We start from the raw sequence: 14,722 nt of genomic DNA on the forward strand, positions 1-14,722 counted from the left end.
GGAAACACCTCTCTCTCTCCCTGCCCCCCTCTCTTTCTCCCTTCTTCTCCCCTTCTCTCTCCCCCTTGTCCCCACCTTGAACTTTGCTACAAATGCAAGTCTCTCCCATGCCTCCTGCTCTGCCTATACACAATCCTTTTTTTTTTTTTTAAGTGCTTTGGCCCGGCTAGCTTGTCAAACTAATTCTGTCTCACCTTTCACTGCTAGACTGTACAAAAAAGAAGTCTCACTCACTGTCACTTTTCCACTATCCAATTACTCTGCAATATACTGCAAGCTGACTTCCTGCTCTATTATGCTACTGGCATGCTCTCCCAAAGGTAATGGATTTCTTTCTATCACAGATCCAATAGCATTTCCTTAGCACTCATCTTCTTGATTTTCTATGCAGCCCTTGACCATGCTGACCATTCACTCTTCCTTTTTGTGTCTAAGTGCTCAGGCAATGAGCACTGGAGGAATTCAGACCTCTAAAATTTTTCAATGGCATCATTTAAACTGAGTTTAGTGTCAATAAAATTCAATTCACTGATAAAAGTGCAAAAATTATCATGACTTTGTATAGAAAGAAATATATGTAACTTGCTGGCATGGAACATACCTTATTAATTCTCTGAGCTGCCTGTCTTTGTGCTAATAATTATTATGAAACACTGCTGGTGGCCAAGGGGACACAATGAAGTGGGAGGGTGGCACTACCTCTCCCAGGGGGCTGTGGGCCTGGGATGTTCCCGAGCAGCCTTGGTGTCTCTCTAGACTAGAGCATGAGCCACACAAGAGCACCCACTACAGCTGGTTTTTCGGGGGCAGGGGGCCTACCAACCTTCCCATTCCAGGTGTTGCCACAGGGACCAGAATGAAAATGATCTTAGGGTTCACCTTTTCAGAAGTCACCACCATCACAAAAGCCGATGGGATCGGCATGCACAAACATCACCCCAGGATGCCCTCTTCCTCCAGCACCCTTGCCTACTCCCCAAGGGATGAGGAGGACAGCATGTCCCCCATCAGCACCTTGCACCACTCTGACTCTGCCGCCTCCAGCCACGCACCCACCCTGAGCCCAGCCTGTCCTGTGCTCTACCTTAGGACAAAGAGGAGCCAGAGCCACCGGTGTTTGCTGAGCAGACCTCAGGGAAGCACTTCTGCCAGCTCTGCTGCAGTATGTTCAAGGGTATGGGGATCACCACATGTGAACACACGTTTTGTCAAAGATGCACCATGAAGTCGTAGAAGTGTTCCATGGACAATGCCAAGCTGACAGTCATGGTCAACATTGCAGTGGCCGAGCAGATCTGGGAGCTCTTCATCCTCTGCAGGCATGGCTGTCCAGGCGGTGGAGGTTAGGAAGCTCATCATCTTTGTGGCAGACCCTGAAAGGAGCCCTTTCAGCATCAAGCTCAACAGCCGGAAGGAGCTCAGCGGCCGGAAGGACCATGAGGACAGCTGTGACTACAAGCCTATGCGGTGCCCCAACAAGCCCAGCTGCTCGCCCTTCCACAAGATGAACCTGGAGGCCCACCTCAAGGAGTGAGAGCACAGCAAGTGTGCCATTCCAAGTGGAGTTCACATTCACTGGGAACCAGGACACATATTAGAGGTACCTGAAGGAGTTCCCGCAGCAGATAGACCACAGCTTCCACAAGATACATGTGACACTGGTCCAGAAGGACCAGGAGATTGCTTTTCTTTGCTTCACGCTGGGCAAGCTCTCAAGAAGATTGACCATCTGTAGAAGAGCCCTGAGTTCAAGTCTGATGTCCTGGACAAAAACCAGAACAAGCTTAGTGAGGACCTCATGGATATCTGGAGGGACACATCCCTGTTGAATGAGAACCTGTCTCACATCAATACACATGTGCATCCTAGGATCCTATGACCCTCAGCAGACCTTCAAGTACAAAGGAAACTTGATGGGCCACCAGGGTCCTGTTATTTATTCTGTGGGTGACCTGCTTTTCAATGGCTCCTCTGACAAGCGCATAAAGGTGTGGGATGCCTGTACCACCTACAATGCTGGAGGGCCTTGATAGCATTGTGCTTGTCCTCTACATCCAGGGTTAAAGCTCTACCATAGCGCTGCAGACTACCCCATCATCATGTGGGACATCCAGAACCTGGAGAAAGTGAACATGATCTGGGCCCAAACAACTTGAGTGCACATTGGTCTCCTCACACAGCATATACTTCAGCAGCTCTTTGAAAGCCACCAAGTCTGGAATATGGTGGGCACCGAGCTGAAGTTGAATAAAGAGCTCATTGGTCTCAATTACTGGGTGTAGGCCCTGGTAGCTGCCCAAAGCTACTTGTACAGTGGCTCCTACCAGGCAATCAAGCTATGGGACATCCAGACCCTCTACTGCATCCATGTCCAGCAGATGTCAGTGGCAGTGTCTACTCTGTCACCATAAGGAATCACTTTGTCTGGGGCACTTAGGAGAAATTTATCCACTTGTGGAACATCAAGTTCAAGTAGGTATAGAACCTGATGAGTCAAGTGGGCACCGTGTATGCCCTGACAGTCATCTCAATGCCAGATGAAACCAGAGTCTTCAGCATATCCTACAGTCCCTCAGAGTTTGGAGTATAAACAACATGATCAGCATGCAGTCCCATGTCCCAGGACCAGCTCTTCACAGCAGTGTGGACAGCACTGTGAAAGTTTGGACTTGACAACAGAGAATCCAGGCTGGGCCCACCATAAAAGGCCTTTGCCTTCTCTGTGGGACAGGTGAGCAGGCTCATGCAGCCAGGCAGTTGCCTCCCTGCCCTATGCCAGCAGGCCTCCCTGTGCGTGGCCCTATCATTGCTGCGGCCAGGAAAATGCTTAGGCCCCGCTCTGTGGGGCCCAGATACAAGTGTGGCCAACCCACCCTCCTGTCCCACCCCAGATGGACTGTGGCCTTTTTACTCACCTTTTCTACTGTGTTTAGATTATGTATAGATTTGATTATTTCCTGATTGAAATAAAAGCTACACAGACTGTAAAAACAAATTAGATGCATGCATTTAAGATTTAAAAGTTATCTGCTTTTCTAGTGTTTAGCTTATAATTATTTTTCCCACGGAGGGACTAGTTCAGTCTTTTCTGTGTTACTACACTTATTACCAAGGACTTGCAGAAGGGCAGAGAGGATAGACAGGGAAGAGCTCTTTGCTAACAACCCGTAGAGAAAGGCTGACCTGCTTTGCCTCCACAAGAGAATCGGGTCATTCAAGTTCTCCCAGGATTCATCAAAAAGGTCTCTGAGAAAATAATGAAGAGAGATGAGGATACAGAGCCTCCTTCACTGGGTTGCTATCATTCATATCCCCATTAAAACTCTTATCCCAGGCCCTACAATTGCCTCCCTTCATTCCTGCCCTATGCAATCAGCTTTTGTCAGTTTCTATCTGCTGCTCCTCCTCTCCTTTGCTGGAGGCAGCCCTTTTATTTAATGCTGTAGTCTTTAGCTGAATGCCAAAATGAAATGATTATCGGGAGGATAAATACAGAAGATGGCAGCCCACCTTAGATGGCATTCTAATCAGTATTGCCCTTGTGTCTTTCTGTATATTGCATCCCTCCTTCCTAAGATACGGGTGATCACACAGGCAAAACTCTCTGAACAACAGAGGATGAATTTTGTATTAACAAGAAAGATATGTATTCAAGACACCAGAAGTACAGGTGAGGGCACTGGGTTTTTATGGAAGGCAATAGAACCTATTCTCCCCAGATCAAAGATTTAATACTTATGGCACTGCCTTCCTGGCCTAGGACTGGTTCTTTCTAAGAGTAGTTCATCTATTCCTGCCTGGTCACTCATTTTGATGGTGACTCAAAATATCTCAAGAACCTCCCTTGCCTGCCTGAATTGCAGAGATAAACCAAAAGGAAACCTAGACCTACATGGACAGTGGTCCATCTACCAAAGAAAAGAGCACATGACTCCAGAGACACAAACTGTCCAGATTCTTATGTAGCCTCCTAACCCACGATGTTCAAATAAGTAGATGCAATGTGGAGGGAAAGACCAATACAAACAGTGAAATTTGGATGTGAACCCACATTTTCATTGGCTTCTCTTTATTCTAATGTGATATGGTGGTTTATAAGGAAGGTATAGTTGGTCGAGGGCACAGAGCTCCTAAAACCCTTCAGAATTTCCTAAGTGATAAGAGCAGCAAGGTATCTTTTATATTAATGAGGTGACTTAAGTCCCCATCTAGGGATGGGAGCTAGTTGACTGGGGAGCAAACCATGTGATTAAAGGGTTGGAACTTTCAGTCCTACCTCCTTGACCCCTGTGAGTTGAATCACACTGCGCAATGATATAATCAATCATGGCCTTGTAATGAAGCCTGTATTTGGTTGTCCAGACCTTAAAGGACAACATTTAGAAAGCTTCTGGACTGGTAAGCGCATGGAGATTTAGGGAGAGTGGGGAGAGCGGTGCACGTGGAGAGGGCATGGAAACTCTACATATACCTTGCCTTATGCATCTCTTCCATTTCACTGCTCCTGAGTTACGTCCTTTCATAATAAACTGCTAATCTAGTAAGTAAAACATTTCTGTGAGTTCTATAAGCCACTCTAGCAAATTAATCAAACGTGAGAAGGGGGTCATTAGAACCTCCAATCTATAGCCAGTCGGTCAGAGACCCAAGGGACAACCTGGAATTGCTATAGGTGTCTGAAGAGGGGGGGCGGGGAGATGTGTAGGACTGAGCCCTTAACCTGTGGGATCTGATGCTATCTCCAGGTAGAGAGTGTCCAAATTGCATTGAATTGTAATATACCCAGCTTATGTCTGAGACTTGCTTGTTGGTGTGGGAGAAACATCACACACACACACACACACACACACACACACACACACACTGAAATTGGTTATCAGAACCCATTATTTGTTAATTTGTCTGCTGAGTATCAGTTACTTTCTTAACATCTGTTTTCCCTATGCTAGAGGCAACATAATGAAGAGCAATAAAGAAAAGACAGGCTTTGGGATTAGAGAGGTGTACGTTGAAAATTCTGCTTCACTTTCACTAGTTACATAGTTAGGAAATATACTTACCATATCTGAGTCCCAATTTCCTCATCTGTAAAGCATAAATAAAAATAGTACCGACCTTACAGAGGTGCTGGGAAGATGTCATCTGTGCATTCAAAGCACCTGAGAGCTCAGCATTTTGTAGGATCTAAAAAATATATAGTATATCTGTTGATTAACAAATGGAATAGATTTTTATGATATTAACAAATTCATTTTGGCGACCATTTTTCATTTCTCCTGACTTCAGATGGAGTACATCTGCAAAAACATACTAACTGCCCTTTACCCCTACCTTGTACATTTTAAGTGCACCACTGAAATTCTGCCAGGAAATAAAAGGGAATGCTTACCTCTTTAAGAATATATAATTACTGTTGACAGTCAACCAGCTTAAAGAGCACATCTGGATTAATTAACAGTGACCCATAATTAAACACAACAGTACTCAAAGAAAGACCCAATGATCCCAGGAAGCATTGTTTCAAGAACAGTGAGTGTTTATCATTCTTGTTTGCTTCCTAAATGGCAGCTATGAACATTAGTTCCCCAGATTTTAAATTAAAAATGGAAAAAATTAATAAGGTAATGCTAGCAAGAGAAACTTTTAAATATTTGTCATTTTAATATAAATTCAGTGCCTTTGTAGTATATGATATAGGATATTTTTAAGAACACAAAGTCATTTATACCACCTTTTCTTGTAAGGAACATGTTTTATTAAGAAGGCTATTAAGTGGAAATTGTTTTCATAGTTTGAAATTGTTGCTTTCTCTCCTAGAGAAAAGAGAGAAAGTATTTTGGTAGCACCTACCAGCTGTCCAGCCCATACGAATGCATATCAGAAATATTTATATATGTATTTGCAGTTGTTCACATGGAAAATAATACAATAATCAATAAATCATAATACAAGAATTGTTTCATATTCTAGCAACTGTAAACTGACTTTTGCAAACCCCTGTATATATAAGTATGTATGTATTCTAAGTCCTCATATCATTTTTCCTAGATGTGGTTATTTAGATTCATCTTTCACCTAGTTTATTTTTAATTTTCAGATATATTGCTCTGAGTAAGATCCTACACCAATTTGAGGATTCTAATTTCCTTTAGATATCATCAAAATAAGCTCTGGTTAAAGATGAGTGCTGAAAACTCATTACCCTATGCTACCTCTGGATAACCCCAGAAAATAATATTAAAGGAAAGCATAACAATAAACAGAATGAGAAAGGAGACAGCAGTAATAGTTTGAGAATTTTTGCAATAGATAAAGCAAGGAGGTCACTTGGAGCAATCCTCCTGCTAAGGAAATGTAGAAAAACTGGATGAAATATAAAATCATCTGATTAAAGGGAATAGGGAGTGTACAAATAGTGAAGCATTATTAGAATGGAGATTTATCAGATGTCAGAATCAAAGCAAGTGAGCCTAGATTTGGGGACTACTTTTGCCCCAGAGCATTTTCGGATCTGAAATTGAGAAAAGAGTTGAATAGTGCTTTTGAAAATCTCTTGTAGGAAAGGGACAAAAGTTGGAGTCCAGGCCATCCAGGGTAAAGCCCTGGGAAGCTCCAAAGGGCTGCATTTTAGGAACAAAGGTGAACACAAAGTGCACATTGCCTCCACCAAGTACAGCCCAGCTTTGAATTATCTGTGTTGTTGAATAGTCAACTCGGAAGTTTCATTAAGATGGTGGCTTGCTGGTAATCCCCAGTGCTTGGAAGAAGCAAAGGAAATCCTCTGTGGAAGGAAATAATCTAATCCTACACTTCTAATTCTTTTTGAAAGCATATATGTACTAATATATGTAATACTTTAAACAATAAAATAAATAAATAAATAAAAATAGAAAGCATATACTTTGCAATAAACTTTTCATTTTAGAATAGATTTAAACTTACAGAAAAATTGTAAAGATAAAGTGTCCCCATATACCCTATTCACAGTTTCCCCTATTATTATGAACATTTAATGAACAAATATTGATGTGTTATCATTAACTGAAGCTCATACATTATTCAGATGTCTCAGTTATTGCTTTTTTAATATATTTTTATTGATTTCATAAAGGAACGGGAGAGAGATATAGAAACATCAATGATGAGAGAGAATCATTGATCGGCTACCTCCTGCATGCCCCGCACTGGGAAGTGAGCCCCACACTGAGGATCAAGCCCACAACCCGGTCATGTGCCCTAACCAGTAATTGAACCATGACCTCCTGGTTCATAGGTTGATACCCAACCACTGAGCCATGCTGGTTGGGCTGCTGTTTTGAGGTTGTTTTGTGTGTGTGTGTGTGTGTGTGTGTGTGTGTGTGTGTGTGTGTGTGTTTAACTTAATTAAAAAAATTCCATTCAGGACACCTCATTACATTTAGTTATCATGTCTCCTCAGGTAAGTCTTGGCTCTGGCAGTTTCTCAGACTTACCTTATTTTTGATGACCTTGACAATATTGAGAAGTCCTGATCAAATAATTCTGTAGGATGTCCCTCATTTTGGATTTGTCTGATGGTGTTCTCATGATTGGACTGGCATTTGTGTTTTTTTGTGAGGAAGACCACAGAGGTAAAGTGCCATCCCATAACACCCTATGAAAGAAGCATACTAATAACATGACTTCACTGTTGATGTTGACCTTGATCAAGGTTATATTTGTTCAATAAAGTTCCTGTTTTCTTCCCCCTTTCTGTATAGTACTCTTTAGAAGGAAGTCACTGTCTGCAGGTCATACACTTCCCTTCCTGGAAAGTGAATTATCTACATAAATTTCTTAGAATTGTTCTGCACAGGATATCTGCCTATTTATTTATTTAATAATTTATCTGTATTACTGTGGACTTGTGGATATTTGTGTTACATTTTGTGTTATAATTGAACACTATTTATTCCTCAAATTGCTTCAGTTTGGGCCATTTGGAGCCTTTCAGTTGGACTATGTCCCTTTGACATACCTCCACCATTGTGGAATTTTTCAATTTTGCTTTTTTTGTTGTGTTTGAGCACTTCCTTACTGTCTAGCACTACAAGACACTCCAGGTTCATCCTGAATATGTTCTTCCCAGTTTTAGAACCAGCCATTTCTCCAGGGAGTCCTGGTTTATTTTATTGAAGAATGGTAAGAACAATTATTTGGGTGCTGTGTTCATTGCTATTAGGGTCTCATTGCTTCAAGGCTCTCTTAGCTGACAGAGAAAGGAAAAATGTGTATACTAACCAGTACACATACACATATCCATAAATATATATATAACATACAATGAATATATAAATTAATATATGTTTATATAGTATATATTAGTATCTACATATATATATATCCCTCTCTACCTATATTAAACTAAATGTGAGTTTATAATGATGTCTCTACTCCATTACCATTATGGAGTAGTGTTATTTTTGCCTCTTTCCCTTGCTTGTCTGTAACCTCCCATTTCAATAGTGAGAAGCCTGGCTCCCATCATCAGACATCCATTTGCTTATCTGTTCAGTTCCAGTATGCATGTTATACTTGTTTCAGAATTGTTAACTCATAGCCCCAAAGCAATTTTTTCAACTAGAGTACACTGCATATATACAGTTCCATTTGCCTCCAGTCTCACAGATATCACTCATTTCCAAATGTATTTAGGTCAGCTTCCCCCATTCCCTTCAGTGAGTTTGTTTTATACATTCTTTTGTCACATCCTGCACTGTCACTATTAGCATAGTTAGGTGCAACCTAAAGAATTTGTTTTTAAATTTACAAGCCTTAAGATTCACTTCTCTGCTGTAAAGTTCTATGGGTTGTGAGAAATTTATGGTGTCATGCATTACAATATTATATAAAACTAGAGGCCCAATGCACGAAATTAGTGCAAGAGTAGGCCTTCCTTCCCCCGGCTGCCAGCACCGGCTTCCCTCTGACACCCAGGACCCGTGCTTCCCTCTGGCTGCCGGCAGGCACCCGGGACCCAGGCTTCCCTCACAGCCCAGCTTCTTCTGGAAGATCATCCGGAAGGACATCCAGTCTAATTAGCATATTACACTTTTATTATTATAGATAGTTTCACTGCCCCAATCCCTTACGCTTCATTTATTCAAAGCACACACACCCCATAATGCCTGAAACTACTAATCTTTTTACCTGTTTGCCTTTTCTAGAGTTTCATATAAATGGAATGATAAAGTATGCAGCCTTTTTAGACTGGCTTTTTTAGTCTAGCAATGTGCATTTAAGATTCATCCATGTCTTTGCACAGCATGATAGCTCATACTTTCTTATTGCTAATAGTATTCCATCATGGATATACATAACTTTTTTATTAACTAGCTCACCTACTAAAGAACATCTTGATTGCATTTGGGTTTGGGCAATTATGACAAGGTTGCTATCAAAATTCAAGTACAGGTTTTAGTGTCGTTATACTTTTCAAATAAATTGGGTAAATACCTGGGAGTGATTGCTGGATTGTATGGAAAGACTATTTTAGTTTTGTAAAAAAAACTGTCTTCTAAAGTACGTGTACCAATTTGCACTCCCACCACTAATAAATGAGAGTTTCTTTGCTCTGAATCTCTGCCAGCAATTGTAGTGCCAATGTTTTCCCTCATTTTAGTCATTCTAAAATGCATGTAGTGATATCTCACTGATGTTTCAATTTGCATTTCCTCATGATGATGCTGATGTTGAGTGTCTTTTCATATGCTTATTTACCATCTGTATACCTTCTCTGGAGAGGGCTCTAGTTCAGATCTTTGACTCATTTTTAACTGAGTTGTTAGATTTTCTTATTGTTGAGTTTTACATTTTCTTTGTATATTTTGTATTTTGTAAATGTCTTCTCCAAATCTGTGGCTTATCTTTTAATTTTGTTTACAGTCTCCTTAATAGAGCAGAAGTTAATCATTTTAATAAAATCAAAAGCTATCACTTTGTTTTCTTTCATGGATCACGCTTTTATTTTGTATCCAAAAATCTCATCACCAAGCCTAAAAATTTGCTTCTATATTTCTTTCTAAAATTTTTATGTGCATTTTGTATTTATGTGTGTGGTTCATTTTCATGTCTGTATAAGGTGTAATGTCTATTTCTAGGTCCATTTTTTGTTTGTTGGGCGGGGGGGGGGGGGGGGGGGAGCAGTGGCATATGATGTTATTTGTTGAAAAGACAGTCCTCTTGGCCATTCAACAGAAGGATGAAGGTTTATTTTCTGTCAGGGTAAAACATTGTCTGGAGTATTAAATATTTGGCAGATGTGAGAGTAATGGTATTTCTCTGAAAGTAGAAAAATTAAGTTAAAATATACATAAGAATATTAAGGCCCCAGACATCATTCTCAGCTTATGTGCTGATACATTGAGAGTTGGTCTTTATCCTAATATCATGAGATTAGTAGTCTTTTCTGGGATAGCTGACCCCCTGCAGAGGAAATATTTAAAGATACTAAGTTCAGGTATTTTAGAAAGAGGGTTGCCAGATGTAGCAAATAAAAATATAGATTACCCAGTTAAATTTGAATCTTAGATAAACAAATAATTTTTAGTATGTCACATGCAATATTTGTGACATATTTATATTTTAAAATTATTTTTTGTTTATTTTAAATTTAACTGAGCATCCTGTATTTTATCTTAGAACCCTAAGAAGGAAGTAGCCCAGCCTGATTAACCTACATGAAGACCACAGCTGACAAATTTCAGTCTCATGCACAGAGCTTTCAGTCAGTTAAATATAAGTGAATGGTCAGTGAAGGATTACCAGATATTACCAGATATTTTCTAATATAAAAAATAGAAAATAAAAAAGAAATTTTAAAATGCAGCTTGGATAAAATAGAGACTTAAGAGGAAAATAGAGAGGAAACCAAGATGGTGGCATAGGTAAACACCTTAACTGCTGCCTCGCACAACAATTTCAAAACTACAGCTAAGAGACAAAACGTCTATCACCCAGAACCACGGGAAAGCTGGCTGAGTGGAAGTTCTACAACTAGAAGGAAAGAGAAAAGAGCACTGAGACATGCACAAGCACTGAAAAGCTGAGGTATGGAGGCATGCAAATTGGGCTGGCGGCAGGCGACTGGGTGAGCTGCTTTTTTCCAACCCGAAGGGAGACAAGCTCCCAATTACTCTGAACTCCAGTTTCTGGGGAGAGGCTGGGGACCCAAACTCCTATGGGGAGAAGCTGGACTGTCTGCCATCGGGTCGGAAAGTAAGGGTGGCTTTCTTGCAGAGGTGCGCGCAGCAATCATTGTTTACTGCGCTGGGGTGCGGGACGCGGGGACTTGGAAACGTGGAGACGCAGAGACAGCTGACTGGCAGCCATCACTGTTTGCCACACCCTAGCCTAGTGACTCCCTGAGACCCCACCCTGCACAATCTACAAACCCACCCAAGCTCCACACAGTGGCTTTTGCATATGAATGGCCTGCCCTATCACAGCTTAACCTAACAAACTGCAGCTCTGGTCAGACAGCTCCAAAACCTCCAAACCCCAAGCAAAGAGGAGAAAACTGTAGCTCTCGCTGTAGCTCCTGCTGGGTGGCCTCATACAGTAGCTGACCTGCACCCCTTTGGAGATCCAGAAGCTAGTGTATCTAGTGGTCAGTGTGAGACGACACCAGATTTCAACTACTCACATCCATAAGTGACACATTCAAGAGGCACACTCAGTGAGCACCAAAGCCCCACTGAAGCAAGTCCTGCCCCATAAGCGTGTCTCCAGCACAACAGTTCTTCCACTCCATCAACACAGGGAAGCAGCAAAATGCGGAGACAAAGAAACATGTCACGTATGAAAGAAATGGAGGAAAGCAAATTACTGGCCATAGAGTTCAAAACCACATTTATAAGGTTACTCAAGAATCTTCTAAAAACTGCTGAGAAACTTAATGAGACCTCCGAGGAGCTTAGTGAGACCTTCAAGGACCTTAATGAGAATGCCAAAAAAATGGAAAAGGACCAGTCAGAAATCAAGCATACACTGTCTGAAATAAAGAATATACAGAAATTCATCTGTAGATCAAAGGACCCCAAGAATCAAACCAAAGATCTGAAATATGAGGAAACAAAAAACACCCAACCAGAAAAACAAAAAGAAAAAAGAATCCAAAAATATAAAGATAGTGTAAGGAGCCTCTGGGACAACTTTAAGCATACCAACATCAGAATTATGTGGGTGCCAGAGGAGAGAGAGAACAAAATATTGAAAATCTATTAGAAGAAATAATGACAGAAAACTTTCCCTACTTGGTGAAAGAAATAGACTTACAAGTCCAGGAAGCGCACAGAACCCCAAACAAGAGGAATCCAAAGAGGACCACACCAAAACACATCATAATTAAAATGCCAAGGGCAAAAGACAAAGAGAGAATCTTACAAGCAGCAAGAGAAAAACAGTTAGTTACCTACAAGGGAGCACCCATACAATTATCAGCTGATTTCTCAACAGAAACTATGCAGGTCAGATGGGAGTGGCAAGAAATATTCAAAGTGATGAATAGCAAGAACCTACAACCAAGATTACTCTACCCAGCAAATCTATCATTCAGAATTGAAGGTCAGATAAAAAGCTTCACAGACAAGAAAAAGCTAAAGGAGTTCATCACCACCAAACCAGGATTATATGAAATGCTGAAGGGTATTCTTTAAGAAGAGGAAGAAGAAGAAAAAGGTAAAGATAAAAATTATGAACAACAAAATGACAACAAATACATAACTACCAACAAGTGAATCTAAAAATCAAGTGAATAAAAAATCTGATGAACAGAATGGACTGATGAATATAATAGAATCAGGGACATAGAAAGGGAGTGGACTGACAATTCTCTGGGGGAAGGGGGTGTGAGGGGTGTGGGAAGAGATTGGACAAAAATCTTACACCTATGGATGAAGACAGTGGCGGGGGGTAAGGGCATGGGGTGGGGTGGGAAATCAGGTGGAGGGTAGCTATGGGGGGGAAAAAAGAGGAACACCCATAATAATCTGAACAATAATGATTTATTTTAAAAAAAAAACAAAAAAAAAAGAAGAAAATAATTTTGGAAACTGAAATATTTTTAGAGATAAATTGTTTCCCTAAAATCCTAAAACAGTATCTTATTACAATAAAAAGCAAAGAAAAAAGACAAAACCAAATATGATTCCCCAAAAATTATCAATGACAGTAGAGATATAAAAACCAAAGAAGGTTTAAAATATTAAGTTGATAAAATGTTCTAGAAATCAGAGCATAAAGAGTTCGAGTTAGAAGAAAATAGAAGAAAAAGATAGATATTAAAGTTAAAGAACCAGTTCAAGTATGCCTTCATCAAAATAATATGGATTCCAGAAAGAGAAAATATAGAAAATGAAATATGAAAATCAAATATCTAAAAGAGTTTTTCAATAACTGAAGAACACAAATACCCAGATTAAAGGTCCTCTAAATGCCCCTATGCAATGGATTAAAATAGAGCTACAACCAGCAAGATCACCATGCAATATCCGCACATTGGGAACAAAGAAAAGTTTTCTATGAGCTTCCAGTGAAGAAAAGATCTTATACAAAGAATCAAGAACAAAAAGGACTCCAGATTTTAACATCAAAAAAAGCTAGAAGAACGTGGGTGAATATTTTCATTATTTTAAGTGAACTTATTTCCAACCTAGAATTCTATATCCAGTTGTCTTAGTTCTTTCCAGTTGCTTTAACAGAGTACCATATATAGATTGACTTTTAAACAACAGAATTTTATTTCTTGCAGTTCTAGAGGCTGGGAAATCTGAGATTAAAATACAGGCATATTCAGTGTCTGATGATATACAGCTTCCTAGTTCATAGAGATCCATCTTGTCACTGTGCCTCACATGGCAAACAAAACAAACAAAAAAGCCAAGGAGCCCCCTGGTGCCTCTTTTTTAAGAGAACTAATTCCATTCATGAGAGCTTAACCCTCATGACCCAATCACCTCCCAAAGGCCCCACCTCCAAATACATCACATGGGGGTTTAGTTTTCAACATATGAATTTTGGGAGGACACAAACATTCAGTTTATAACTCTGGCCAAGCTATCAATCAAAGGATGAGGATAGACAGAAGCCATTTTCAAACATAAGAGCCCAAATTTATCTATGAACTTTCTTTTGTAATCTACTGGAACATGTGCTCTGCTAAAACAAGAGATTAGGTTCAGAAAGGAGGCAACATGGGATCCAGAAAACAGGGGATCCAACACAAGGGGTAAAAGGAATCCCCAGGATGGTTGTCAAGGGAGACTTTCAGATGCCTGCTGTGAACTGTAACAAGAAATTAATACAGCCTAGAGAGGGTTAGAAAGACCTGAGAAAGACAGACTAGCTTATGAGGAGAAAATTTATACATCTGGGGTAGCATCTGGAGAGAATTTATGGTTTTGCATGTAGAAAATGAAGAGGAAATAAATGAGACAACTGCAAAAAGCATTGGAGGGGATAATGGTTAGCTGTATTAGGGTCCTGAACCAGTCTCTTTGAGTTCCTGGCTTTGCCACATATACCTTAGTTTCTTCAAATATAACACAGAGATAATAATAATTACTGCTTACCTCATAATGTTGCATTAAGTAATATATATATATGTATGTATATATATTGGATAATATATATAAACTATGTAGATATATAAGGACAGTGTCTATCACAACATAAGAGCTCAATACATATTAGTAATTACAGTGTA

The 14,722-nt window shown here is 40.1% G+C and overlaps 1 pseudogene across 1 annotated transcript; it reads left to right on the plus strand.

The window, feature by feature from the left end:
• The first annotated feature begins 676 nt into the window (after nucleotides 1-676).
• On the plus strand, nucleotides 677-2,673 carry LOC307105708 (E3 ubiquitin-protein ligase TRAF7-like; annotated as a pseudogene). The gene has a single exon. The product of its transcript is annotated as an E3 ubiquitin-protein ligase TRAF7-like (transcript).
• The last annotated feature ends 12,049 nt before the right edge of the window (nucleotides 2,674-14,722 follow it).

Source organism: Cnephaeus nilssonii (assembly GCF_951640355.1).
Source record: "Cnephaeus nilssonii genome assembly, chromosome: 9".
Lineage (NCBI taxonomy): Eukaryota > Metazoa > Chordata > Mammalia > Chiroptera > Vespertilionidae > Cnephaeus > Cnephaeus nilssonii.